Genomic DNA, 27,351 nt, shown 5'->3' with positions numbered 1-27,351 from the left:
GTTCCTTCGAAGTCCACACTTATGGTCAATTTGGGAATCGCTCGATTGTTCCTACGGTCACTGTCCCGATGTTTGAAGCTCGCGGCTATTCTTCGTTTTATTAAGATTTCTTAGCAAACTTTGGTAATTACGATAACTTTCACTCGTTTCGGGCAATTGCGTGTGCATGTGTGTGCGTGAATTACTTACAAAGGGCATGTGTGTTCACTCGCAATACTTTGACTTATTATATGTATAGATATAGCAGTATAGTGTTAATTGTTGTTGTTGTAATGCATTTTGGGCGAATGACATTTATTTTGAACTGACCGTTGCGCACATAAATAGTTTTCAAAGTTGCCCGAAACTTATAAATAGTTTGGAAGTTTCGCTTTTATCTCGTTGTATACATATGTACATACATATATTTACCGTTTTCTTAGTTGACTAACTTTATATAGCTTTGATGTCTGATATCCTCAGAATAACACAGTGGTCATGCATACTTCGGTATAAATAACGGGTGATTTTTTTGAGGTTAGGATTTTCATGCATTAGTATTTGACAGATCACGTGGGATTTCAGACATGGTGTCAAAGAGAAAGATGCTCAGTATGCTTTGACATTTCATCATGAATAGACTTACTAACGAGCAACGCTTGCAAATCATTGAATTTTATTACCAAAATCAGTGTTCGGTTCGAAATGTGTTTCGCGCGCGTGTTTTGTTCAGCGATGAGGCTCATTTCTGGTTGAATGGCTACGTAAATAAGCAAAATTGCCGCATTTGGGGTGAAGAGCAACCAGAAGCCGTTCAAGAACTGCCCATGCATCCCGAAAAATGCACTGTTTGGTGTGGTTTGTACGCTGGTGGAATCATTGGACCGTATTTTTTCAAAGATGCTGTTGGACGCAACGTTACGGTGAATGGCGATCGCTATCGTTCGATGCTAACAAACTTTTTGTTGCCAAAAATGGAAGAACTGAACTTGGTTGACATGTGGTTTCAACAAGATGGCGCTACATGCCACACAGCTCGCGATTCTATGGCCATTTTGAGGGAAAACTTCGGACAACAATTCATCTCAAGAAATGGACCCGTAAGTTGGCCACCAAGATCATGCGATTTAACGCCTTTAGACTATTTTTTGTGGGGCTACGTCAAGTCTAAAGTCTACAGAAATAAGCCAGCAACTATTCCAGCTTTGGAAGACAACATTTCCGAAGAAATTCGGGCTATTCCGGCCGAAATGCTCGAAAAAGTTGCCCAAAATTGGACTTTCCGAATGGACCACCTAAGACGCAGCCGCGGTCAACATTTAAATGAAATTATCTTCAAAAAGTAAATGTCATGAACCAATCTAACGTTTCAAATAAAGAACCGATGAGATTTTGCAAATTTTATGCGTTTTTTTTTTAAAAAGAGTTATCAAGCTCTTAAAAAATCACCCTTTATATGCACATATGTATGTGTGAATAGAGTTATGAAAATATTTCTTTATAATTAAAATATGGAAGATTATTATTTTTCAATTAAAAACTTATTTCTTTGTTATTGTATATTGTATTGGTTTATATAAGTAGTTCATAGTTCTCTATAATATTTGTTATTCTTTTATAAAAAATAAATTACTTATTTAGTAAAGTAAGTTGGCGCCCTAACCATACAAGAAACAGGAAAAAACCTTAATTTCGGAAGCTAAAGGATGTCCCTAAATTGACGTAAGTTTAGAATTAAATAGATTACACAGCTTTAAGTCTTTCGAAGTCGTTTGAGAAACCACACAAAGATAAACTAGGCTAAACTATGGTTGCGGCACGATATCGGTTGAAAGTTCGGCGAAAAACTCACGAAGAATCAATGCGGTACGTGACGATACATTATCGTGGTGCAAAAATCAAGAGTTGTCGGCCCATAATTCGACCTCTTTTTACGAATAACTTCGCGCAAATCGCGCATAACACTCAAACAAAATAATATTACTTGTTAACAGTTAGTCCAATCGCAATCGGAACGAAATAGGAGTGTACCACATCTCGATAATCGATGAAAACTTGCAACTTAATCTTTATGTTTAACCTGTTTTGATGTGGTTTTTTCGGTTTCGGCTCACCTGTGCTACGATATTTAACCGATTGATCGTCTCTTTCCGAGTTGTAATCATGGATACAATACTCATCGCCAGTAATAATACGTTTCATGGCATCCAGGTAGTCGAAAAGCGTTGTTTCATAGACATTAATTCGAAGCCGTTTATCGAAAAAACTGAGTGTTTTTGAAATCAATCGTGCTTTCACTTTTCTAAGGCCCAAATGATCTTTCGAAATTTACTGATCGTTCCGATATTCCAACCATATCAGTAAGATCTATTACTACAATTTTTGATTCTCAAGTATCAATTTTAAATAATTTGTACCAAACAAAAACACTTGCTCGCAAGAAACAATAATCTGCGAAGGCTTTTTCCAACATTCTGAACGTTGAGGCAGCAGAAACTTTTTTCCAAACGCAAAATTTTATGGGACTTCTTTGTTGAGGTCCTCGAGCAAAAAACGGCCTTTTTCCATAATTTTTTTTACATATAAAAAATGAAATATTTTAATGAAGTTTTTTTTGTTTAGAAGACTCATATTTAATAAACATTTTGAAAAATTTTCAAAAAAAAATATCAAAATGGCAGTCATTACGACGCCATTTCCGGCAGACCCTCGGAAAAAAGGTGCATCCGCATTGTCAGCAGAACTTCTTTCAGGATCATCTGAAATAAAAATAAAAAATACGTGTTTTAGTAAAGACAGTAAACTTGGTATTGGACGAAGGAAAAAAAATGAATATTGAATTTTTGGCAGACGTTTTTATAAAAAAATGCAAATTTCGATGAAAATTTCTCGACATTTTTTTTTAAATAGTTGTAATTAAAAAACAAAAATCCTTCGTTCAAAACCTTGTAAATGATATCTCGAAGACCTGTGTAAAATTTCATTAAGATCGGTTGAGTAGTTCGCGAGAAATCTTGACAACCGACTTTGAAAACATAGTTTTGAGAAAAACGCGTTTAAAGACGACACACTTAGCCTAGCTAGCCTCGAGCGCACAAGTTCTCAAGGCTGTATCTCCAAAACTATTACTCGGATCAACTTGAAAACTTAGGACAATATTCTAGAGGTGTTGTAGAATTTAATAAGATAACAAAATATTTTTCGATTTTTTGAAACTGTGAAACCCGTGTAACCCCTTAAATAGCTCCATACAAAAATCGAATGGTGTTAAATGCAATAACATGACCCCCCATAGGGCCAATTCTCATCACCAAAACGAAAGAGTACACGAGCTGGAAATGTCTCATGTAGTAATTGAAAAGGAAGAGAGCTGTATGACTAACGGCGTCGTCTTGTTGAAACCACATATTGACTTCATTAATATCATCAAATTTCGGCAGAAAGAACTAAGTTATCATGTCGCGACATCGAGCGACTTGAATTTGACAACTCAATTTGTATAGTAACTATTGTATATGCTGTAGTAATCCGTTCTAAATAATTTCTTACGAGATTGCACTGTTACCTTGATTAATATTCACTGTTTTCAAATTTTGTGAAGATATCTCGTCAAATACAAAAGTGTTCAATGCAACCACTGCATTTCGAACGTTCTGTTTATATGGCAGCTATATGTCCGATATCGGCAGATGATCAATTCCTTGTGAAGAAAAGGACGTGTGTCAAGTTTCAAATAAATATCTCAAAAACTGAGAGACAGATAGATAGGCGGCCATCGCTAAATCGAATCAATTCGTCACGCTAATATACATACAAATTTATAGGGTTAATTATAAGGCTTTCAATGCTTCTTTCTGGGTACCACGTTACAATCTTCGTGGGAAACTTAATATATCTTTTTTAAAGTATATAATTGTTCCAATATTCAGAACATACAATGGAATGATTATGTTCTTGTGCGTCATTTTGGGCATACTCTTATCTCATTCATTTAAAGTAAAAACAACAATCGCTTTACCAATCAAATATGTCGAAGAGCCGAAATAATCTTTGGAAGTCATTCAATCAGCAATTTCAAAACGTTTAAAAACAACATGTCAAACCTGATCGGTTAAACCAATAGCAAATTCGGTGACTACAAGGTTTTGACTGTGTTTTGGAAAACAGCGGTTTAGAAATTTTAACGTAACCGTTAAATAGTCCAGACCTTGGCTCTTCTGCTAACCATTTGTTGGTTATTCAAAATTGGCTTGATACAAGCCAAATGTCACCAAGATGGGATAGTTCTTTTGATTCCAGAATGAAGAGAAATTCTTATAGTTAATTTTCAAATTATGAAAATACATAGTTATAAATCTTAGTAGTACACACCAAGAAAGCACATATAGCAACAACATAATGGTGAGCTGCAATACTTTATCATTTCTCAAATTTCGGTTTAAATGTAATAAAACATCTTCTAGTCATACATTTGATCACTTGTAGTATTATTCGTGCTTGGAATATGATATTGTATAACTGGCCACTTAGCGTGCAAAAACACCAGCAACAAATTAATCCAACAGCGATTACAATACGCGTCGAAGTCGCAAAGCTTTTGATGGATCTCTAAATACTGCAAATGTCCGCAATTGGACAGCTCGATTTGCGGCCGTGAGTAACACAATCCGGTAAATATTTAAGGAGCAAGTGGAAAAAATGAAATGGAATAATCTATGCGGTGGCTGGACGAATTCCCCAAGCAACTTGACGCGTTTACTGTTTTCTTTCCATCTGAGTTATTTGTTCGTGGCCATCGTGCATATCGAATGCAGCCGAAAGGGTTAATGGTGCGATGGGATGCAAACACACATACAAATTCATGTGTGTGTGCAGTTGGTATTTTCCGTTTGCGATGCGATGATGGATTTTGATAAATACCCTTAAGGGATCTGCTTTGATGTGCTGGACAGCCGATATTGGCAATATGAGTACGACTTCGGAAAGGGCGCGCTTTGCGTAGATTGGTGTTATCTGATTGTTTTAGTTGATTTCATTTATTTTCTTTTTTGTTCGATTTTACTTATTTATTTCTCTGCGGTTATTTGTTCTATTTTATTCCGATTGACATTCCACTTTTTTTGGTTTGCTAAGCTGGCACTTGAGCGTATTAAATTGCGACAAATGGTCACTTTGTTGAAGCCGAATATAAAAGGGGTACGCGTTCATAGTGAGCAGATGTGGCTATGATGTGCGAGTATCTTAATTTCTTATCTCATGTGTAGGGAATTTGTAACTGAAGTGGACATCATTTTCAATTCTTCTTTTCTAATTCTTCTCCAATATAATTTTTTTATTTTTAAAAGAGATTAACAAGTTTTATTATTTCCATAAGTAATTAATTGCGTAAGATGTAACATTAGATAATATATTTTCTTAGACCGTAGAGACTTTACTCTGCCAACATTAATAGGTGCTACAATTGAATCTGAATTCTTTTTAATAGCAACAGTAGGACAGAATTTTACGACAGTTTTAATTCATATTTTCGGACTATCTTGTAATCTAGTCCATCAATTGAGTTAAATTTTCGATGACTCGTTCGAGCATTTCGCCTAGTAACTGGCGAATGACATGCGTGATGTTTTGCTCCAAGGCCTGAATCGAAGCGGGAATGTCCGCATATACTTTAGACTTTACATAATTTCACAGGAAAAAGCCTAACGCTGTGATATCACACGATCTTGGTGGCCAATTGACTGGCCCAAAACGTCAAATTATCTGCTTACCGAAGTATTCTCTCAATAAATCCTTTGGATGATGCGATGTTTGGAAAGTGGCACCATCTTGTTCAAACCAAATGTCGCCGAGATCACGAGACGGTATCATTTTTGAAGAAATATGAACCGTTGAATCCACCGGTCCACAACGAACACCAAGCTGTTGTTTTTTCTGAATGAATTGGCAGCTCTTGAATCTTTTCAAGTTGCTCTTCGTCCTAAATGTGGCATTTTTGCTTGTCTACATATCAAATGAGCCAGAAATTTTGCTCGAAAACTTCGGATGTTCTTAGAACTTTTCAAGAGGCCATAGAGTCGAGCGGCTGTATCAATTGAAAACCTCAATGTAAAATGCACCAAGTCTCCCCAAACGTCAGTCCGAGTTGCTGTGTCGAATCCACTCTCCACAGCCTTCGTGCACACTCTCAGCTACGGCTGCAATATTTTCTTCACAGCGTGCTGGACGTGGTCTATTCGGTCGAATATTATCCAATAATGAATGCTGGATCTCAAGATGTGTTATGGGGTTGCGAATAGTACGATCTCTTGGCCGATTATGTTAAACGAAGCGCGCGAAATAAATTCTATATAAATAAATTTTTATACTTAAGTGAATTTGACCGATTTCTAACCATTGTTCAGGCATAAGTCTTTCCGTGATAAAATGCCAAACAATCTTCTTTTTACCTTCTTCTTTATTGTCATAGACACCGCTTACGCGATTATAGCCTAGATAACAACAGCTCATCGTTCCATCGAATGCGATATTCGCCGTGACCAACGTACAAAGGACCATACATTTTTTGCAGAACCTTTCTCTCGAAAACTCGCAACGTTGACTCATCCATGCCTCTGCACCACATAGGAGGGCGGTAGTAGTGAGTGACTTGTAGAGTTTGGTTTTTGTTCGTCGAGAGAGGACTCTATTTCCCAATTGCCTACTCAGTCCAAAGTAGCACCTGTTGGCAAGAGTTATTCTGCGTTGGATTTCGACGCTGACATGTTGCTGATAATGCTGGTTACAAGATAGACGAAACTATCTACAACTTCGAAGTTATGCCTGTCAACAGATAGTACCTTCCTTGGTTTGTTCTGCAGCTCGAATTATTTTCTCCAAGAGCAGATTGAAGAAGTCGCACGAAAGGGGGACCTTCCAGATCCTGACAGAGCTTTTGGTATTGCGCAACGTTAGTTTACCTATTCGAGCTATGCTCGAAGGTCTATATGTAAATTCTCCTACAGACAGTAGTCGTCCCGCCGATTTTGCTCACCAGTTGATTTTCTCTTTGTTTTTTAAACTTATGTCAAATTTCAATTATCGAATTGCTTCGGTAAAAATTATGGTTACAATTTAAATGGAAATGAATCTAAAAATGGTGTGTACATTCTTGTACGGTAGCTCAGTTGTCGTCTATTTTTAATGCAGTCGTTCAAAACAGACTAGTTCATGTAATCTATAATAAGTGTAGCTTTCAGAACAAGAAAAAATTCAGAAATGGAAAAGTGGCAAAAAGTTGAACAAGAAAACTCTATTGCAAATAATGCACTTCGTGCGAAACCTTAAGCTATGCTTTTACAAGACTTCAATGGCAGGATAACAAGATTCCATGTAATGTCGGCGCACACCAACTCACATCTGTCCTAACACAAACGGCAACAATGTAGTCGTCTGACATTCTTTCAGCTGCGTGGGTACGAAGAATCTTCGTGCGGAACACGCCAGCGGCAGTTAAACGTTGCGGTGGTAAAGCTCACGCACGAAAGGATAACGTGCATTTCTCGCATATCCTTGTATAGCAAGAAGGTAAAAACAAATGTGTATGTATATGTGTGAGGGCTGCAAAAAGTGCGAGGTGTGCAAAAATAAAGAAATTCTCGAACACTTTTACAATTGTTTGCTCAGTGAAAGTTGACATGACGCTTGCAGCTGTGGTTGCGGCGGCGGCGAGTCTCGCTCTGGCGTGGCCGGAATGCATAATAATGAAATGGCTAAACACTAACGTGTTTGGCGGTAGAAAGCTGCTATCCTTCGTCTAATATATATGTGGGAATTAATGTGTGTATGAAATATAAATAGGTGTGTATGTGAGTATATATAAATGTAAGCATTTGAATAATAGCTTTTAGCTGTCACTACAGAATTGTTTTATGAAAATCTGCTTCTCTCATATGTTTATCGTTAATAGCGGGATTTTCACATGTTGTCTTCAATTATTTTACCGTAAAAGGTATTTTTACAATATTTTAATAGTTTAATTTTTACGTTATTTTAGTTTATGGCCTATTCTGATGTGAACCAAAATCCCGTGAAGGTGTTCTGCATCCAAGGAAGCAGCGCAAATTTCGTACGGTTTTCGGGTTTTCAATGTCTTTTGGCTTTAATTCATAAATTCATAATTAATTTCATTGCTTTTGATCTGGACCTGCTTTAAAGGCTCAGAAATTTATGCTTGAATAACTTCCAAAGATTTTTCGAGCTCAACTTGTGTTTGGCAGTAGTCTTCAACGCATCCATGTTCTTCAAACTTTTTTGCCCGCCTAGAGGGTTCTTCGTCTTCCTAGTCAAATTTAAAATTTTTGAATCGTGTAACCTACTTTTGTCCCGTTCGTTCACCCAGAACATGTTCACAATAAATGGTTATGTACAGTTAGAAGGCCGAAAAAAGAATTTTCCAGAATTTTTTCTGCGAAAACTTTTTAAATTATTGATCCAAAAACTTTCACACATACAAGGTATCTTTTAACTGTATTTTAAGACTTAGCATTAGCAAAACTATTTATTTGGAAAGGAACACTCTACTGATCTCCAGGAGCTCCTCTCAAAAAAGACATTTTGCGATGACCACTATGCCTATGAACTGAATCCCCTGAAATTAAACAAAAAACATATTTCGTTAAAGTAGTGTTTAATCTAGTAATTAATGGAGGAATAAGCAAAATAATTTTTTTTTTTTCAAAATGGCGGTTTCTAAAAAAAATCGATTTTTGACCAAAATTCCGCCCCTAAAATCTTTATATAAAATAAATGTTTATCGGTGGGAAAAAATCTGCAATTAATTAGCAAAGAATATATTAAGAAGCTCGTTTTAAAATTTGAGACTAATCGGTTTAGCCGTTTTCGAATAATGTACTATAGGTCACCGACTTTGAAAATACCATTTTGAGAAAAACGTGTTTAAAGTTTGGAATGCACTTCCAAGCGTATAACTTTGAAAATATTCACCGGAACGATATGAAATATTCTGTGTGTATTCTTAAAAATACATATGTACATTAAGAAAACAAAATAAAAAAAAAATGTTTTGAAAATTTTAACTGTATATAACCCCTATAACTTCCACCAAAATACACTGACATTCAACTAAGGTTTTCTTCAAATTAAAGTAAAAAAAAAGAACTCGCCACAAAAACACTTTTTCAGGTAAAAAGGTCGTAATTTTTGCGTAAAAAAAAATTATTGTTGTTTATGCTTCAAATGAATGACATATTGGTGTATTCTGAAAACCACGCACAAGGCAGTAGCTTTCCAACGCATGTTCGGAGTTTTCGAACAATGACCAAGTTACATCGCCTCTTGGCAACCTGCTCGGATATCGTTATAGATATTCATGTAAATCATTAGAGAACTTCTAAAACAAAATATTTAGAATGTTTTAGGTAATGTCTAAGTACTCGAGATATGTCTTTATTATACTTCCATATTTCAAATGGAGGTGGATCTGTCAAATATTATGTAGTTATTAATGTTATGTTATGACTGCAAGAGTGGGGAAGAGATAACCGGCATGTACTACCAGGATTCTATCCCTTTTCCGTAAAACTTCAAAGCGATCACTCCCCGTACGAATAAGTTGCCATAAAATCCATTAGACGTTCTAATTCAGAGCTCAACCTAGCAGAGATCGTGTCTATTAATTTTTAGTTGCATACGAGGGCTGCTATATATATTTCTGGCCTAATAATGAAAATAGGAATATTTATCAACGAAAATGGTTTTATTGTTTTTCAAAATATTCTCCATCAAGATTTATACACTTTTGCATGCGCTCAAACCAATTTTCGAAGCACTTTTTCCACTCCGATTGAGACACCTCCAAAACATGGTTTTTGAATGCTTCAACAGCATCTTCTGGCGACGAAAATCGTTGACCACGCATTATTTTCTTGATGTGTGGGTGCCAAGTCAGGGCTGTACGGCGGATGACCCATCAATTCGACGTTTTGGCCGGTCAAAAAGGCGCAGGTTTGAGATGTGTGAGAACTCGCATTGTCATGGTGCACAATGATTCGTTTTTTCGAATTTCTCCGAAGCCTTCAGGTAAACAAATGGTGGTGTACCACTCAGAATTGACCGTCCTACGTTGCTCAAGCGGAACAGTCGCCACATGATCAGTTTTACCGAAGAAACAGGCGACCATTTGCTTCGAAGTGCTTCTTCCACGAACAACTTTCGTTGGACTTGGCTCGTCTTGGAAGACCCACACGGTCGATTGCTGTTTTGTTTCGGGCTCATACGCATAGATCCATGATTCGTCACCTGTGACGATCTTATAAACGTCTTTTGAAGCACCGCGATCGTATTTTTTCAGCATTTCTTTACACCAATCCACACGTGCCTTTTTTTGAGCGATTGTCAAATTGTGCGGGATCCAACGAGAATAAACCTTTTTTACGGACAGGTGTTCATGCAATATCGAATGTATGCTGGTGGGAGAAATGCATAGGCATGCCTCTATCTGAAGGTATGTTACATGACGGTCTTGCATTATCAGTTCACGTACGGCATCGATGTTTTCTGGCACAACGGCTGTTTTTGGACGACCTTCACGGAATTCGTCTTTGAGCGAGCGTCGGCCACGATTGAATTCGTTCTAACAGTTTTTCACAGTGCTATAGGATGGTGCTTCATAGCCATACAAAGATTTTAGTTCATCGATGCCCTCTTGTCGTGATAATCCACGTCGAAAGTTGTGAAAAATGATCGCACGAAAATGTTCACGAGTTAATTCCATTTTTTGGCCGAGATGAATTTTTTAATTCCCTGTAAATAAAACAATTCACGATTAAATGACAAAACGTTCTGAGTGATGTTATGCTAAAAAATGTCTAACTTTCCAATGGAAATGTCAGATTGCACCTGGCAACACTTAGTGTTGCTTAGGCCAGAAATATATATAGCAGCCTCCGTATTATAATATGACTTAATGGAGATTATTCATGAAGATTATTCAATGGAAGTGGCCAAAATAGGTTGTTAAGGGCGAAAGAACTACAGAAATATTCAAAATCATTATAACTCACTGAAAAGTGAAGTCAATTGAGAAAGCTCACACTCTAACGATATTTGAATAACATGTTAGACATATCCTTCCTAAATATATGAGAATGTGAAACTTTTATTTATAGTGGTTGCTGTGTCTGAAAACAATTGTGAAGTTGGTTCTGCATTAACCGATCGCCTGTATTTTGCTTTACCCAGACCTGAAAAGAGAGAAATCGAAAAATATAAAACAAATCGCTTTACAAGTCAGGACTTAGCACTTCCTTACTTCGGGTTATACTCTTGCAAATCGCAAAAATTAAAACCAGTGAAATACCTTCAGGTGCATAAGGTTTGTAAGTTATATAGGGACTAGAGCAAGTTTTCACGTGATTCTATCTATTTTAAGGCATACACTATTATAGAAAATTTGTATTAATATAACTCGCATATTTGCTGATATACGCGGTATAAGGTCAACTGGAAATTCGAAAATCTTATTGATCCGACAGGCACGTAGCCAGGGGGGGGGGCTAGAGGGCTGAAGCCCCCCCCGAAATAAGGAAATTTTTTAAATAAATCGCAAATAAAAAAGATTTATCACTGACTGAATCTTTTGAAACTCTTATACACAACTCAGCTCAAACCTATAACAGTCGTACGCAACTACACTAGACGGTGACTGAAAACTTATCAAAAGTCATACTTAAGCGTTGTACAGATCTCCATCTTGATATGGCGAAGTTGGTTGGACAGGGATATGACGGAGCAGCAAACATGTCAGGGCATTTAAGTGGAGTGCAAACCAGGATAAGACAACTGTATCCAAAAGCACGATATGTTCATTGCGCTAGTCACCGATTGAACCTTGCGCTTTCTAATACTATGTCATTACCTTCAATACGGAACTGCATTGGTATTGTCAATGAAATAGGAAATTTATTTAAAAACCATTCAAATGCAAACACAACTTTCCAGGACGTTATACAGAAGCACGCACCAGAAAGCAAAAAAAGACGACTTGGTAGAGAAAAGCGATTTTTTGCTTAGTCTATTCGTCTGTGAGCAATTGTTCAGCTTAACGCTACCACTGTCTGTGCAACTCCAAGAAAAATCTATGGATTTTGTATCAGCAATGAACCGAGCCAAAGAATTAATAAGAACTCTGCACCAGATAAGAGAAACAGCGGATGGTTTTTTCAACGATATTTTCCAAACAGCATCACAAATGTCTAAAGATCTTTTTGACATAGATCTTGTAGTGCCTAGAGTGACTTCGCGTCAAACTACTCGTGCTAATCCACCTTGCACAACCCCTGAAAGCCACTTTAGAGTTACAATATTTATTCCATGCGTTGATGCTCTGATTCAAAACATGACAGAACGTTTATTAGTGAATGAGGATATACTCTCGTCATTTCAAATTCTACTCCCATGTTTTGCTGCAATTGATAATGCCGAAGAATTAAAAAATTTAACTATTTACTTCGAGGAGCAAATATCAATGACAGCATTAAAGAGTATCGATTGAGGTGTGCCAGCTTATCAACAATAGATCCAACCATAGAAGTGTTGAAATTACTGCAACATTGCGATGCAACGTATTTTAAAAATATTCACTACCTGCTTACAATTTTACCAACTCTTCCAGTGACGACCGCTTCCTTCGAAAGAACTTCTTCAACCTTAAAAAGAATAAAAACTTTACCACGCAGTGTGATGGGCAATGAGCGGCTGAGTGCACTTGCTGTTATTGCAGTGCACTGGGATATTAAAATAGATCCAGATGAAGTAATTAATATTATGGCAAGCAAGAAGAAAAGAAAAATATTACTTATTTAAGTTACAACTACCAAATAATTTAAGTAATATGTATATGAATTTATATTGTTTTTTTTTTAATAAACAGAAAATTTAAAGTTTATATATGTTTTTACTTCAGCCCCCCCCGAAATGAAAAGCTGGCTACGGGCCTGTGATCCGATTCAATCCATTTTTGACATACTTGTACATATCATATTGTGATTAGAAAAGCATTCTCTACGAATTTCTATAATATACATTTGGAACTTTGATTCACATATTCGGTATGTGGGGGCTTAAATAATTTTGGTTGGACAATTTTTGGCCTACTTTAAGCGCACTATTTGGGCAAAGCTTTATTCGGATACATTCATTGGTGCTTGATCTGCACACTGAAATTGTAAGAATTGAAATTGTGCTATAAGGGAAGTGGTCGTAGTCCAATTTCGTTCGTTTTCGTTCTGCTATACAAAAATGTCAAGCTAATTTTATTTACCGAATTTGATCGATATCGATCGAGTAGTTCCTGAGTTATGGATTTTTCATCGAAATGTGGGCGGTGCTTGCAAAAGGCGCGTGTAAAAATTTGACATCTGTCAGATTATTACTTTGTGAATTATACCACTTTGAATGAAGTAACTTTTGTTATGGTGAAGAAAATGGATAAAAAGGAATTTCGATTGTCCAATCGCCAGTCATCCGATTGGACTGCACACGACGAACCCGCTCCAAAGCGTGGAAAAGCACATTAGTCGGCTGTATTTTGGGATGCGCCGGAAAACTGTCGCATTTGAAAAAAGTAACGAAAACGATGGCAAAAATGCATGAATTACTCCCCCATACACCACATTCTCCAAAGTTCCTTTCTTTCTAGATCACAAAAAAATGATCGTCGAAATTTCGTCCAATGAATTGGTGATGGCCGTAAGTGAGGCCTTGTATGAAGCAAAGTACGATTTTTCTGTACTACAAAAATATTGAAAAGAAGGAGAGTCGCTATTATCACTTGAAGGAAGCTATGTTGAATAAAAACAAACGACATGTTGGAAAAGACTGAGATGATCCAGTTTTATCGAAAACACAAGCCTACGGGTGGTACAAAGACTTCAAAGACGGTCGAGAGATCGTTGAAAACATGTCTCGTTCTGGACTACCTTCGACTTCTTCAACTGAAGAAAATACCAAAAAAAAGTGAAAGATATAGTGATTGAAAACCGTCAGACAAGTTTTAGAGTGATGGCAAGAGATCTCGACATCTCCTCGGACCCGCAAGAGTGATTTTCATCGGAATCTATCAATAAGGAGTTCTATGTAGAAGTATTGAGGAGTTTGGGTGAGAGCATCCGTCGAAAACGGCTGGAATTGTGGAAGAACAATTCATGGATTTTACACGGTGATAATGCACCGTCACATCGAGCCACGTTTGTGACCGAATTTAAAGACAACAGTGTATTCACCAGATTTGGATCCGTTTGTGTTTTTTTTGTTTCCTAACCTGAAATTGCTACTTCGTTGAATCGGTTCACAGTCGATTGAAGGGATAAAACAAAATTCGCTGAAGTAGCGAAAGATATTGTTGGCATAAATATATTACATCTGGTGGAGATTAGTTTGAAGGCGATATGATACATATTGATGAATAATTAAATACTCGTACTTTGCATTTTATTTCCATTTTCCCTTTTTCTGCCACAATACATAGCGCTGCAATGGAGGAGATGTTTACTTACCTATACAACTTTAGCTTCATTTGAAAACGCTTAAAGAAAACACATATATTTTTTATTATTATTTCAAAACGACTTGTGTCGCACTTTATTTGAAATATAATTTTTTTTTCATTTTTCCATAGAGACTTTCGTAAAAAACTGCATGTTTCACTTTTTATTTCACAATGAAAAACATTACATATTATCTTCTGCTTAAGTGTTAGTGTTTTAGACTTTCTAATGAAATATTTTGCTTAAATGCTTAAGACAATGGTGATGTGATATCTATATGTATATGTATTTTCAAATAACGTTTATGATTAATATAATGTATGATTATAATGGTATACATAGATTATATAATATATCCAATATAATAATATTATTTAAAATTTCATAATAAATGTAATGTGTATGCGCTTTACTCGGTTTTCTTATTCCACTTTCTTTGCCTTCTTATTATTATTTTTTTTTGTTTTCTTCTTTCTGTTTTTTGCTTTATTTGCATTTATGTTTATAGTTTAATGATGTTGAAAGCATTTTAATATTAACTGTGTGTTTGAATTATTTGTTTATTTTGGTTTTTATATTTTATAATTGTTGTAATTTTTTGTTTTGCTTTGCTCTTTGTTTTTTTTTTTTACTATAACTTTTTGTTTTCATTTTTTATTCAGGCTACAAATTGTCGCTTATAGAAAAATGCATTTTTGCTTTCAATATAATTTTTATATTTTTTCATAAATATTTTAATATTTCACCTCCTTGTCTATTGATTTATTTGCGTTGCTTTTTTTGTTAAAATATGCCTTACAGTGTTTTCTTAAATTTTCTCTTTAATTTCACTGCTTTTTCTAGCTTTTATTGTTTTCCTGTTTCTATGAAGCAAATGCGTCCTTAGGTTTTTATGCCTGTTCCTTGACTATGATTACCGTTACAAAGGTGTAAAAAGCCAAAATTATTTGAGATTGTTACTTCTTTGAAATATATGTATTTATGCTCTATGTATGTGTATATACTATATCCAACAGCTGTTTTTGTGTTGTTTGAAGCTTTAAGGTAGGGGGTTTACAAAATTTTCAAATACTTTGCTACAATTTTTGTTTATTATTTTTATTTTAATATTTTTTTATGGTAAAATTCACCTCGCTGAGTTGTTCAGACTGAATGTTTTGTTCTCATTGCAGACTTTAGATATTGTTTTTAGCCATTTCGTTTGCTGGTTTTTATTATTATTGCATAAAAGTCGGACAGTTTAAATTGTTTAGTCAAAAGTCTATTGTCTTACGCTTTTCGTCGTTAAAACGTTCCCAAGATCTTTATTATTTATTAATTATTTTTTTGTTTTTCTTTTTATTATTTTCGTTTCTTTGCTTGTGGCAGTTAAAAACTGAATAATTCTTAAGTGTAGAAATATTTAATTATCAAAAACTGTAAATTCATAAAAGTAATGAAATACCATACCGTAAAAGTAATGAATACTGACAATAATTATAATACACTCAATAAATATAGAGAAAAGTATGCATTATCTTGAAGCGTTTTCGAGTACGCTATTGTTTAAGCTACTGGTATGTGATTTTTGCGGTCTTCGATTCTGCAATTCTTCATTTCTTTTAATTTTATTTTATTTTTTAATATTATATTCTTCATGTTCTGTGTACAAGTCGCTTACTCTCGCCTTGTTAGACTGTGAGTTTAAGTTGTTTTTCATTTCGCTTTATTTTTTTATTATTTTGCTTTATATTTAATTTATTGCCTTTCATTTTCCCAATATTAATGCCTTCAAGTTAGTTTTAAATTAATTAATTTTTGCATTTTAATTATCCTTCTCAAACATACATACGTGTTCGTCGCATTCTTTAAAAAATTCTTATTTTCATTTACCATAAAAAACAATTTGTACTCTCGAAAGGGGGGAGGAGAAAGATTTCTTTTGTTTTGTGGTTCACTCATATACGTGTTGTTCTTTTTCTTTTTTTGTTTTTGTAACTTGCTTATGAGGGACTTGAGGGTTACTGAGGTTTATCTTTTTGTATCAATGTAGCGTTTTTTGTCGTCATTTCTGCATCATATTCATACATTCGTCATTATTTTCATTAGAAGTTACAGTTCGTTTTCATATTTGGTATTATGTAATGGTTTCGAAAAATTTTGTTTCCAATATTTTTTTTAACAAGAAAAATCGTTTAAACGATATTGAAAACACATGTTTAGGAGAACAAAATGTTTCATACAATATTTTTTTATTTATTCACTTTTGTTTGTTTGAGTAGTTTGGGTTGACACGCAATGGCTTAGAAGCAAATTTACGAAATTAACAACATTCAGTGGGTTTGCTGTTCTTTTCGCCAACTCGCTAAACTCGTATGTCGTTTTTAAGCCGCTAGCGCGCCACCGCACACTTTCAACTGTTCATTGACTACTGCTGCTGTGACACAATCCTTCATAATTTATATTTCGTTTATTATTTGTATATTTGTAGGTATTTATCAATAATACACGATCGTTAGGTTAGATCGTTCAGGTCCAAATTAAATTTCACTAATTTAAGGAATTAAAGTTTCACAATTCAAAAATCAGACTAAATAATAAACTCACATGTGTTCATCGTGCCCCAACTTTCACGATTCTCACATTGGCAGCAATGCTTTGTGGCGAGAAAGGACTTAACAATCGGATGAAACAAAACAGAACAGAATTTTCTATGGATTTCAACTAAAGTAACGTGCAAACAATTTATATTCCAACCCAAACAGTCCATGTCTTCAACTATGTTTACATGTGTATGCATATCATTGCGTGTTATGCGCGTACCATCTATACAGGGTGCTACACATAGTGCCACGCTAAGTGTTGCCATTGCGCGCCAATTTCGCTCCGGCCGTCGTGAATTGTGCCTTACCTGAGTGCAATTAACCTTAAACGGCACAACTCGACGCCGCACCGGAGTTTGGTCGACAAATCACAGCCACACCGGCGTCTGGCATTCGCATAACTCTCTCAGGACTTTAGCAAGCTTAGGTCACTGCCATCATCATTTTCGCTATGTTAAATGTTTATGCTTTGTCTTTCATTTAGTTTAAGTAGGATTGGGCTAATTTGACAATTATTTATTTTATGCATTTTTAATACATATACATACGTATATACGTTTGTGTATATATATATACGTAGCTTAAAAAATGTTCTTGCTTTATAATGCGTATTAAGTTAGTTAATTTATAGTCTGGTAACATAACATATCTATATATATAAGTAGTATAATAATTGAAATATATTCATTAGTAATTCATCGTACATACATAAATGCAATAGAGTAGAAAATTGTTGTAATTAATTTGCAATAAATTCTAGTAATATATATATTTATATATTGTATATGTAGTAGTAATAAATGTTTGTGTGTGTTTAAGAGAGTTTTATTCGTTAGGTAGGTAAGTTGGTATGTATTTATTTAATTACTTTATTATGAGGTGCGTGGTGAATATGCTCTAAGTTTTAATTGCTACATTAGTTAGTTTAAAAATTTACTGTTTTTTGATTAATTTATAGTTGTGTGAGTATGGGTTCGTTGTGTGCAACAGTTTTGTGGTGCTTTCGACAAATAGAACTGAGTGTCCAAAAAGGCGTGACAGATAGCTGTTAATTTAGTCAATGAGATAATGATTTACATTAATGGAGATGTGAAGGAAATTGCTTATAACACAATTAGGTGTCTAATTTGCTGAACTAAACGTATAATTGACTCAATTAAGCGCCTAATTGACTCAATTAAAATTTTAATTTACTCAATTAAGATCCGTATAGACTCAGTTAAGCGTATAATAGATTCAGTTAAGCGCCTAATTGACTCAATTAAGCGACTAATGAATTCAATTAAGCATCTAATTGACTCAATTAAGTACTTATGAGAAAGTTTTATTTAATTAAATAAATTAAATCAGTTTTTTTTTTTGAAAAATGTTAATTGACTCAATTAAGTGTCTGTTTTCAAAGTTTATTGAATAAAAAATAAATAAATGTGTGAGTGACCTTAAGGACTTCAAAAACAAATCATATTTTAATCATTGGCATTTGCTGCAAATAGTATAAGACTGAAGGTATACAATTAAAAGCAAATAACAAAGAAAATATTTATAAATAAAAATATTAGAAATTAATTATAGTAGTGGTAGTTGATGAAGTTTATGCACCACATTTTTTATGTTTTCAAAAATGAACGAAAATAGTTCCACAAAACTGTTGGCATCCCTTCTACGATTTTTACCATTTTTCTACAAGCATATTAATCTATTTTTTGTTCCGATATCAATATGATTAAACTATTTTTCTTTGACTTTCTCATTCTTCCATTGCTTTGATAATTTAAGTATTTTAATAATTTTTTAATTTTTTTTTTTTATTTCTGTTGAAAATCCCCACTAAGTCATTGGATTCATATGCAATGTGTACATATTCCCTGCAGTAAATCAGACTATCTGTAGGCTGACGCACAAAAACAGTTGCGCAAATTCGCCAAATACCGTTACTATTGCTCGTATGCATGTCATAGTAATATTGGCAGTGGCAGCTGCAGTTACTTATGTAATTATATTTGACTTCAAGATTAATTTTTTAGCAGTGTTGATTTGAGATTTCTTTGAATTAATTTTGTTTTTGGATATTATTTTTTCTCTATTTCTCTAACAGTTTGTTTAATTGATTTACTAAACGTTGAAATATACATTTGCAAAATCAATGTTGTCACAAATAGACAAATTACAATACCATTAACTTCAATTATGTGGTTTTTGTTTGAAAAGTATTATTTTGTGGTATTTAACGTAAAAATACGATTTAATTCTTAAAATGCGTTATTTTTCGGAATTTCTGACATTTCATGCTTTTTTGAAAGTGTTTGATATCTAACTGACTACAGCTGGTTGCTCTTGCTATGTTTATATGTACCATATGTACATATGTATGTATGTATGTAAGTAGAAATCTAATATGAAAATTTTCTCTGCATTTCTGGCTTTGGATGGGTATTTATTGCATTTTGCTGTTTTTGCTTTACGCATTATTGAATTCTTCTTTTATATATTTATCAATATTTAATTATTTTCAAATGCATACCATATTTTTCTCTCTTTTTTCTATATCTTTTACTGAGCTTTTCTTTATCTCATCGATACTTCATAGATACTCCTTCATTTTTGCATATTTTTCAATAGATTATTTTGTTTTCATGTAAGAATTTCACTAAAAAAAAATCTAGTTGAGGTATTTGATAACTTTTTTGTTTTTGTAATTGTTGCAACTATCTTTCACTGCCATACCATTTTACCATTTACGGTTTTCATTATTATGGTTCACTTTCTAAGGGTTTTAAATATGGATTTCTAACTGTTTTAATTGTGTTATGCTCAAATATACAACAACACAGCATTTTTTTTTGTGAATATTTTATATTATAATATTTATTGTTGCTTTTTATAATTTTTATATTTAATGTGTAAAACGTAAGCAGTTTTGTATAGGTTATGATCTTCTGGGCATTCTCGCACTACTAAGCAATGTTAGCTTATTTACAGTATTAGTATATTGTAGTATTAAATATGAAAGTAATTGCGTAAGTACTGTTACTCAATTGTTTTTGTTTTTTTTTCAATTCTATGCAAATACATACATCACTACATTAAAAGCTGTTAGATGCTTAATATTATTATTATTTTTTTTTTGTAAATTTATTTCTTGTGCTACTTTTCTAACTTACTGTATATTTAGCGTAACGTAGTGCACATATATTTTATAAATTTCATATTTTTTTTTAAGCGAAAATACTATAGTTTACCTTATACATTTGTATGTATGTATATAATTGCTTTCAATCGAATAAAAAAAATTCGCTTAGAAGCAGCCACAAAAAATTAAAAAAAAATTAATTGATTATTATAATTTTTAATTCAATATTTTTTTCTTCAATATTTTTAACTTCAATATTTTTTGTTCAATAATTTTTACTTCAACAAAAAAATACAAAAAAAAAATATTTTAATATTTAACTCAATATTTTTATTTCAATATTTTTTTGCTCAATATTTTTTGCTCAATATTTTTTACTTCAATAAAAAAGTAACAAAAAACAAAAAAAAATATTTCTTATTGATTATTATAATGTTTAATTTAATATTTTTTTGTTCAATATTTTTTACTTCAATAAAAAAGTAACAAAAAGTTAAGGTAAAAATATTTATTGATTATTATAATGTTTAATTTAATATTTTTTTTGTTCAATATTTTTTACTTCAATAAAAAAGTAACAAAAAACAAAAAAAAATATTTCTTATTGATTACTATAATTTTTAATTCAATACTTCTTACTTCAATATTTTTTATGTCAATAAAAAAATATTTCTTAATTGTTATAATATTTAATTAAAATTTTTTTTTACTTCAATATTTTTATTTCAATATTTTTTATTCCAATGTTTTTTTGTTCAATATTTTTCACTTTATTCTTTTTTTCTTACATTATTTTTTCTGCTTATATTAATTTTTATACATTTGCTTTTGTTTTTAATATTTTGCGTTTTTTGAGCGCAACTCAAAACGTTTAAAAATCTCTCTTTAAATATTTTTCGAAAATACTTTGAAGCAACCACATTTCTAACGGGAAAATTATGTAAAGCTGGCGCTAACGGTAATTAACGCTGCTGTTTTTGACATTGCGGGAGTCAAATTAATGCGAATACATGCTGCTTGTCAATTTCTAGCGGCACAAATGCAAGCATTTAGTAAAAACTACTACATTTTAATGATAAATGACATTTATTTGTTACTTTTTTCAAATAAGTATACTGAAAAAGGTTTTTGAAATTCAAATAACCAAAGCGTTGAGCTTTATTGTGAGTTATTTATTTATATATTTTTTTAATATTATAATTGTTAGGAAAATTGCTTAGTCATAAATTCAAAATACGCACATATACAAACACAACTACAGAGTTAAATTTTTACTGTTACATAAGAATATAGACACCGACTTAACGCTACAAAAAGTTCACAGTTGTGAGTAATTAATAACTACACATACGTACAGATAGTTTAGCCATAAAATTATTTATAGGAAAAGTGCTCAAAAATTACGCCAGCCACTGTTGGTTAGTAGTGTGTGTGGCCTGGAGGGTCCACACCGGCTGCGTGGAGCATAGTTAAGCAACGTTTTGCGATTGTTGTGCAACGCCAATTCTTGTTTATTGTAACTATTGTTAATTAGTTAGCCAATAAAATATTAATTTAAATTTAATTTAATTTTCAAGCAATTAATTTTTTTACTTAAGCCAATTTCTTTTAATTTCTTTTCTGTGTAGACAATTTGAAGGTAAACTTAGTTTGATTAAACATTTTTTTTATTTTAAAAATTTTTAATTTAATGATTTTTTTTATATTTTTTTACCAATTAAACTTATGTTGTTTGCAATTTCTTAGTCATATGCCTTAAGGCGAACTTTACATATAAACATATGTATAAGTAAATAATTGTGTATGTATGTATATACGCCTGTGTATGTGTGTATAAAGTAGAAAATACCACAACTTTGTAATTCTCACAGTTACTTTCCAATCTTAAGCCAATTAATTTTCACAATTTTGACAACTTACAACTAGTTAAAGTTTAGGGTTGTTTGTAAGTAAACGCAATTCTAAATCCAAATTCACAGTTTGAGTTCCTTAAATTTTGCCAATTCGTTAAAAATTATAATTTTTTTTTCATTTAATTTTTTGTTTTCTTTTAATTTTAATTTTTTTTCCAGAAGTGTATTTTGGTGTTCTGCTCTGATTGCTTTTAAGCCTTAAAAAACTATATTTACTTTGCCAATAGGGTTATGCCAAGAGCTAATGATTTCATACAAAAAAAAATCATTAAAAAATATTTTTTTTTGTATTTATAATAATTTGAATTTATATCTTATTTTTAAATTTTGAGTTACGTCACTTTTATTTTGCATTCTTATCTACTTCGCCAATTCGTTTGTTCTTAGAGCCAATGATTTCATACAGAAAATTTTATTTTATTTTTGTTATCTTTTTTTTTGTATTTGTGATCATTTTAATTTGTATCTTATTTTTAATTTTGAGTTATGCCGTTTTTGCTGTGCTTGCTTATTTACTTTGCCAATTGGTTTATGCTAATAGCCAATTATTTCATAAAACAATGCGTCTTCTTAAATTTTTTTTGTCATAATAATAATTGTAATTTTTAACTTACTTTTTATATTTTTGGGTTATGCGTTTTTTTTGCTCAATACATTATGGGTATTTAAATAATTTAGTATCACATTTCGGGAGCTCTTTTAAAACGTCTACTTTCGCACGTTTTCTCACACTCATTTGCGTTGTTATACCAAATACTTAAATGCCAATAAAAAATTTGGAAATATTTCGAAAAAAATCTACACATATATATGTACATATATGTATGTCTTTATAAAAATACATGCATATATATTTTAAAAAATATGCACAAAAGTTGTTTATATATATGAGAATGAGAGTAAGTTAATAGACACCTAGTACAAACTACTATATACTTAATATATATTTATGTTTGCTTGTATGTAAACGCTTGATTATCCAATTACGTATATAAAAAATGTCAAATTGAAAAGGCTCAACAAGTTCTCAGAAAATATATGTAAGTTTAAGCTAAAACTTTTCGCACAAAATATGATTGCTTATTCGTCATTCTTTCTTTTTACTGCGTATACATTGCAAATTTGCTTGCTTTTGTGGAAAAAAATAATTCACAAAAATATTTTCAACAATTTAGATGAACAATTTTCTTTTGTGGCTGTCTTTTGTCGGTTACGAAAATTTCAGAAAATACAGTCCAAGCCGAAATGGCGCTCGGAAATCGTTAATTAGCATTAATTACTATATAAAATTAACGGTATTTTGTTATATGAATACAATTTATGTAATACATAGCAAAGTACTTACTGTTATCAGCTGTATTTTATTTTTATTTTCTTTATATAAAAATCTCTTAATATAATATATGTCTCTGATTGTATGCTTTTTTTAGTTTTCTGCAAGCAATTACTTTTTTAAATTACTAAATACTATACATTTACATTATTTACTGGCTACTTATTATAGGAAACATAATATGTATTCATTCCAAAATCGAAATATTTGCAGTTATGCGCTTCTTATATTTAATACGCTACACGTACTTAGACCCTTTCGCTTTCTTTTACAATTTTACATGCGCTAAAAGTGGGTGCACCGATTAATAGCTGATTCCTAATTACTAAAATAATGTGTATGGTCTAATTACTAATGATTACATGCTAAAATTCGCGAGAATGTTTTTGGTGTTGTGTTCTTACAATGATGTTTGCACAGCAGAAAACGGTTTTGAGCTGTTCATATGTATGACTGTATGCATGTAGATTTGTATGTAAGCAAGTATTTCAAGTAGTTAAAATGTAATGATTCCAATGATTACGAAAACGACGTTTGTGATGAGCAGATGGCATGAATGTCAGAAGAGTGGATTCTTCTAAAAGTATGATGTGTTTGAGTTGAAGATTTGTGATTAAAATTTAATCAAAGAATTTGTATAATAATGGCGAAAATGTGCTTCATTTCTTCTTGGTTTACTTGAAGGATCTTGGAAGAAATGTTTTATGCATGATAGAGATGAATACTCGTGACGTTATTGTAGTGATTGCAAGTGTAATTGGCATGTTTATGATTTTTTATGAAGAATTGTGATGGGATAGGTGCAAAGCCTAGTGCTTTTGCAGCGCAAGTAACTGGTTGTGACCTGAATTATAACGGGTATCCCTAACGTAAGCATAACTAGTTAGACGGTATGCGTTTTTAGAAATGTTATATTCTTACAACAAAAATTATAATGATATAATAATATTCAGTTTTCGAAGAGAAATAGTTTAAAGCAGACTTAACTATTTAAAAAAAAGTAGTCTCGAAACCCAAAATCTCAAATTGGGATAATATTTCATTGCTTGGTTAATAAAAAGTGCCAAATTTCGTTACGATATCTCATCAAAAAGTAAAGTTTTCCATACAAGAACTTGATACCTTTCGTTCAGTTTGTATGACAGCTAGATGCTATAGTGGTCCCAAATCGACGGTTCCGCCAAAGGAGCGGCTTCTTGACGAAGAAAAGATGTGTGAAGAGTTGCAATTTGATATCTCAAAACTGAGGGACTAGTTCACGTGTATAAAAACAGACGGACATAGTTAAATCAACACAGCTTCTCAGGCTGTTTACCTAAACTTATTTTTTCGGTTATCTGACATTTACTTCCAGGTGACAAACTTCATATTCAAGGTTTAAATTTAAGGTTCGAAAACCATAATTTCCAAGAAGCATATTATTTTTTGATCACCTTTTAATTCCTTCTTCTTTGAAGTGAAACAATTCATGGAAAAACTCGAAATTAATTATTAGAAATCATAGAAGACAAATAAAGCAATCTATTAACAGAACTGTTCGCTTTCGTACTAGTTAATTTTCAGTCTGGATACACCAGTTACAAACGAGTATTTTTCAGACTACTTTAATATAACACTACAGGCCATTAAAAATATTCCAAACTTCTTAAAATGGATTCAAATTTGAGGATGTCAATGAGAGCTGCGCTTCTTGCCAATACATGAATGAACGTTTGCGTTTGTGTGTGTGCATGAGAATGACTTTTCATGAATGAGTGGTTTACAATGCAAATGGCGGTGAGTTCTGAGTACAAATTTAAGGATTTTCATAAACATACATTTATATGCACATATATTTATTATAATTTTTTTTTTATAAAATTTTCGAATCTCTTTTATGCTTCATGTATGTATGTATGTATGATGCTTTGCAAGTTTCGACATTTTTCATTTATGGCTTGACTTTTGCTACTAATTTTGACACACATTTGGCAGTTGTAATTCAACATTTGACATTTTTCGTCAATGTTCTTAGCTTTAAGGGTTCATTAACTGCATTATGAGGTAATTATGGTCCTTACACTTTACAACTTCTGTGCTGAGGTAGCATTGAGTGATGCATTTGAGTTTTATTTGTTTGGTTGGTTCGAAAGTTTCAATTGTCTTATGTTTCTCTCTCACTATTCGTAAGCAAGTGCACATGCTAAAATAACCGTTAAATGTAATTACTTTTTACTTATTTAAAATTTTGGAAGTGCTTACATTTAATATTTTTGTTTTATTTGTGCTTGCTTTTAGTCTCTTAGTTAGTATTTTGAGGTTATATTCGTAATTTATATAAAATTTATTATTTTTAAAGGAAAGGGAATGCTAATATTGCTAATAATGAATAGTTCATTTGAAAATAATTTTGCTCCAATAATTACTTCATTCCTCTCTATATCTGCATGCTTGTAAACCAGTCTTTTTGTATATGCTCAACGCAGTCCAAACACATCACATTTGGGTTAACACTCTACAACCAGTCAACGGTAAGTCATCACTTGCTCATTTACGCCGTTAGGCGAAAAAGATTTTTGTTTTTGTTTTGTATAAAAATGCTCATCTAAAAGCTCAACTTCACAATACCAGTCAGTTTTTGGCGCATTCAAAACCGATACTTATGCCGCTTACTTGTGTATATCTTCGGCATACTCGTAACATATTTACAGTTATGTAACGCGTATTGTCACTTTAGTGGATTTAGCGATTGTTCGACAATTCATCAATGCTTTTCAGTTTATATTCAATTTAAAAACATTCTCAACTAAAATACTTGCAAAAAGCACTTAATAAATATGTAAGTAAGTGTGTAGTATATGCTTAAATGCATGATGAGTGCCACAATGGCCTCCATGCTTTTAAATTCTAAAATTAAACGTTATATTGCTTAATCCACACTTTTTCATATGTGCAAACTACGAACTAAATGCTATAAATTATTGAGAAGCGGAAATTTTTTTACAAAAATACTTGATTAAATACGAATACGGTTGATATTATACGTTGGCTTGCGAATTGCTGCTACAAAAGGCGTTTTTATGAAACTTTCGCAGTAAATGTAAGCTTTAACGATGAAATCTTGATATTTGTAATGAAAGTTTAAGCAGTTAAGTGCAGGCTTTTGATAATGAAAGCGACTTCCTTGTTATGGAAGCTTTCCGCGTACACTGGTGCTGAAAGCTTTCAACGTTTACTTCTTATGAAAGCTTTCGCAGTAAATTTAAGCTTTAACCATGAAATCTTGATATTTGTGATAAAAGGTTCAGCAGTTAAATATTTGTTATGAAAGCTTTTAGAGTTACTTGTTATGAAAACTTTCATAGTTAAGTGTAAGCTTTTAACGCTGTTACTTGTTATGAAAGCTTTCACAGTTAAGTGTAAGCTTTTAACGCTGTTACTTGTTATGAAAGCTTTCATAATTAAGAGTAAGCTTTAAACGCTGAAAGCTGCTTACTTGTGCTGAAAGCTTTCACAGTTAAGTGTAAGCTTTTAACGCTGTTACTTGTTATGAAAGCTTTCATACTTAGGTGTAAGCTTTTAACGATGAAAACTACCTACTTGTGCGGAAAGCTTTCAGAGTTCAGAGAGCCTTAGCATGTGCAAATATTTTTAAAATATAATTTTTTTTTTATAATTTGCGTATTTAATTCTTCGATTAAGTGTGTTACTTACTAATTACTCCCTAAGCTTTCATGCGCGCTTTCACAAAATGTTTATTCGCTTGTTAAGAATATCAAAGCTTTTAGTGAAAGCTTCGTATTTTATTGTTATTATATAGCTTAATTGTTTATTTACTTATTTTTTAATTAATTTTAAATGTATTTAATCGCTTTTTTTCGGTTTTACGCTC

The sequence above is a fragment of the Bactrocera dorsalis genome, chromosome 2 (genome assembly GCF_023373825.1).
Source record: "Bactrocera dorsalis isolate Fly_Bdor chromosome 2, ASM2337382v1, whole genome shotgun sequence".
In the NCBI taxonomy this organism is placed as follows: Eukaryota; Metazoa; Arthropoda; class Insecta; order Diptera; family Tephritidae; genus Bactrocera; species Bactrocera dorsalis.
The sequence above is the reverse complement of the archived record's forward strand: the minus strand, read 5'-3'. Positions refer to the sequence as shown.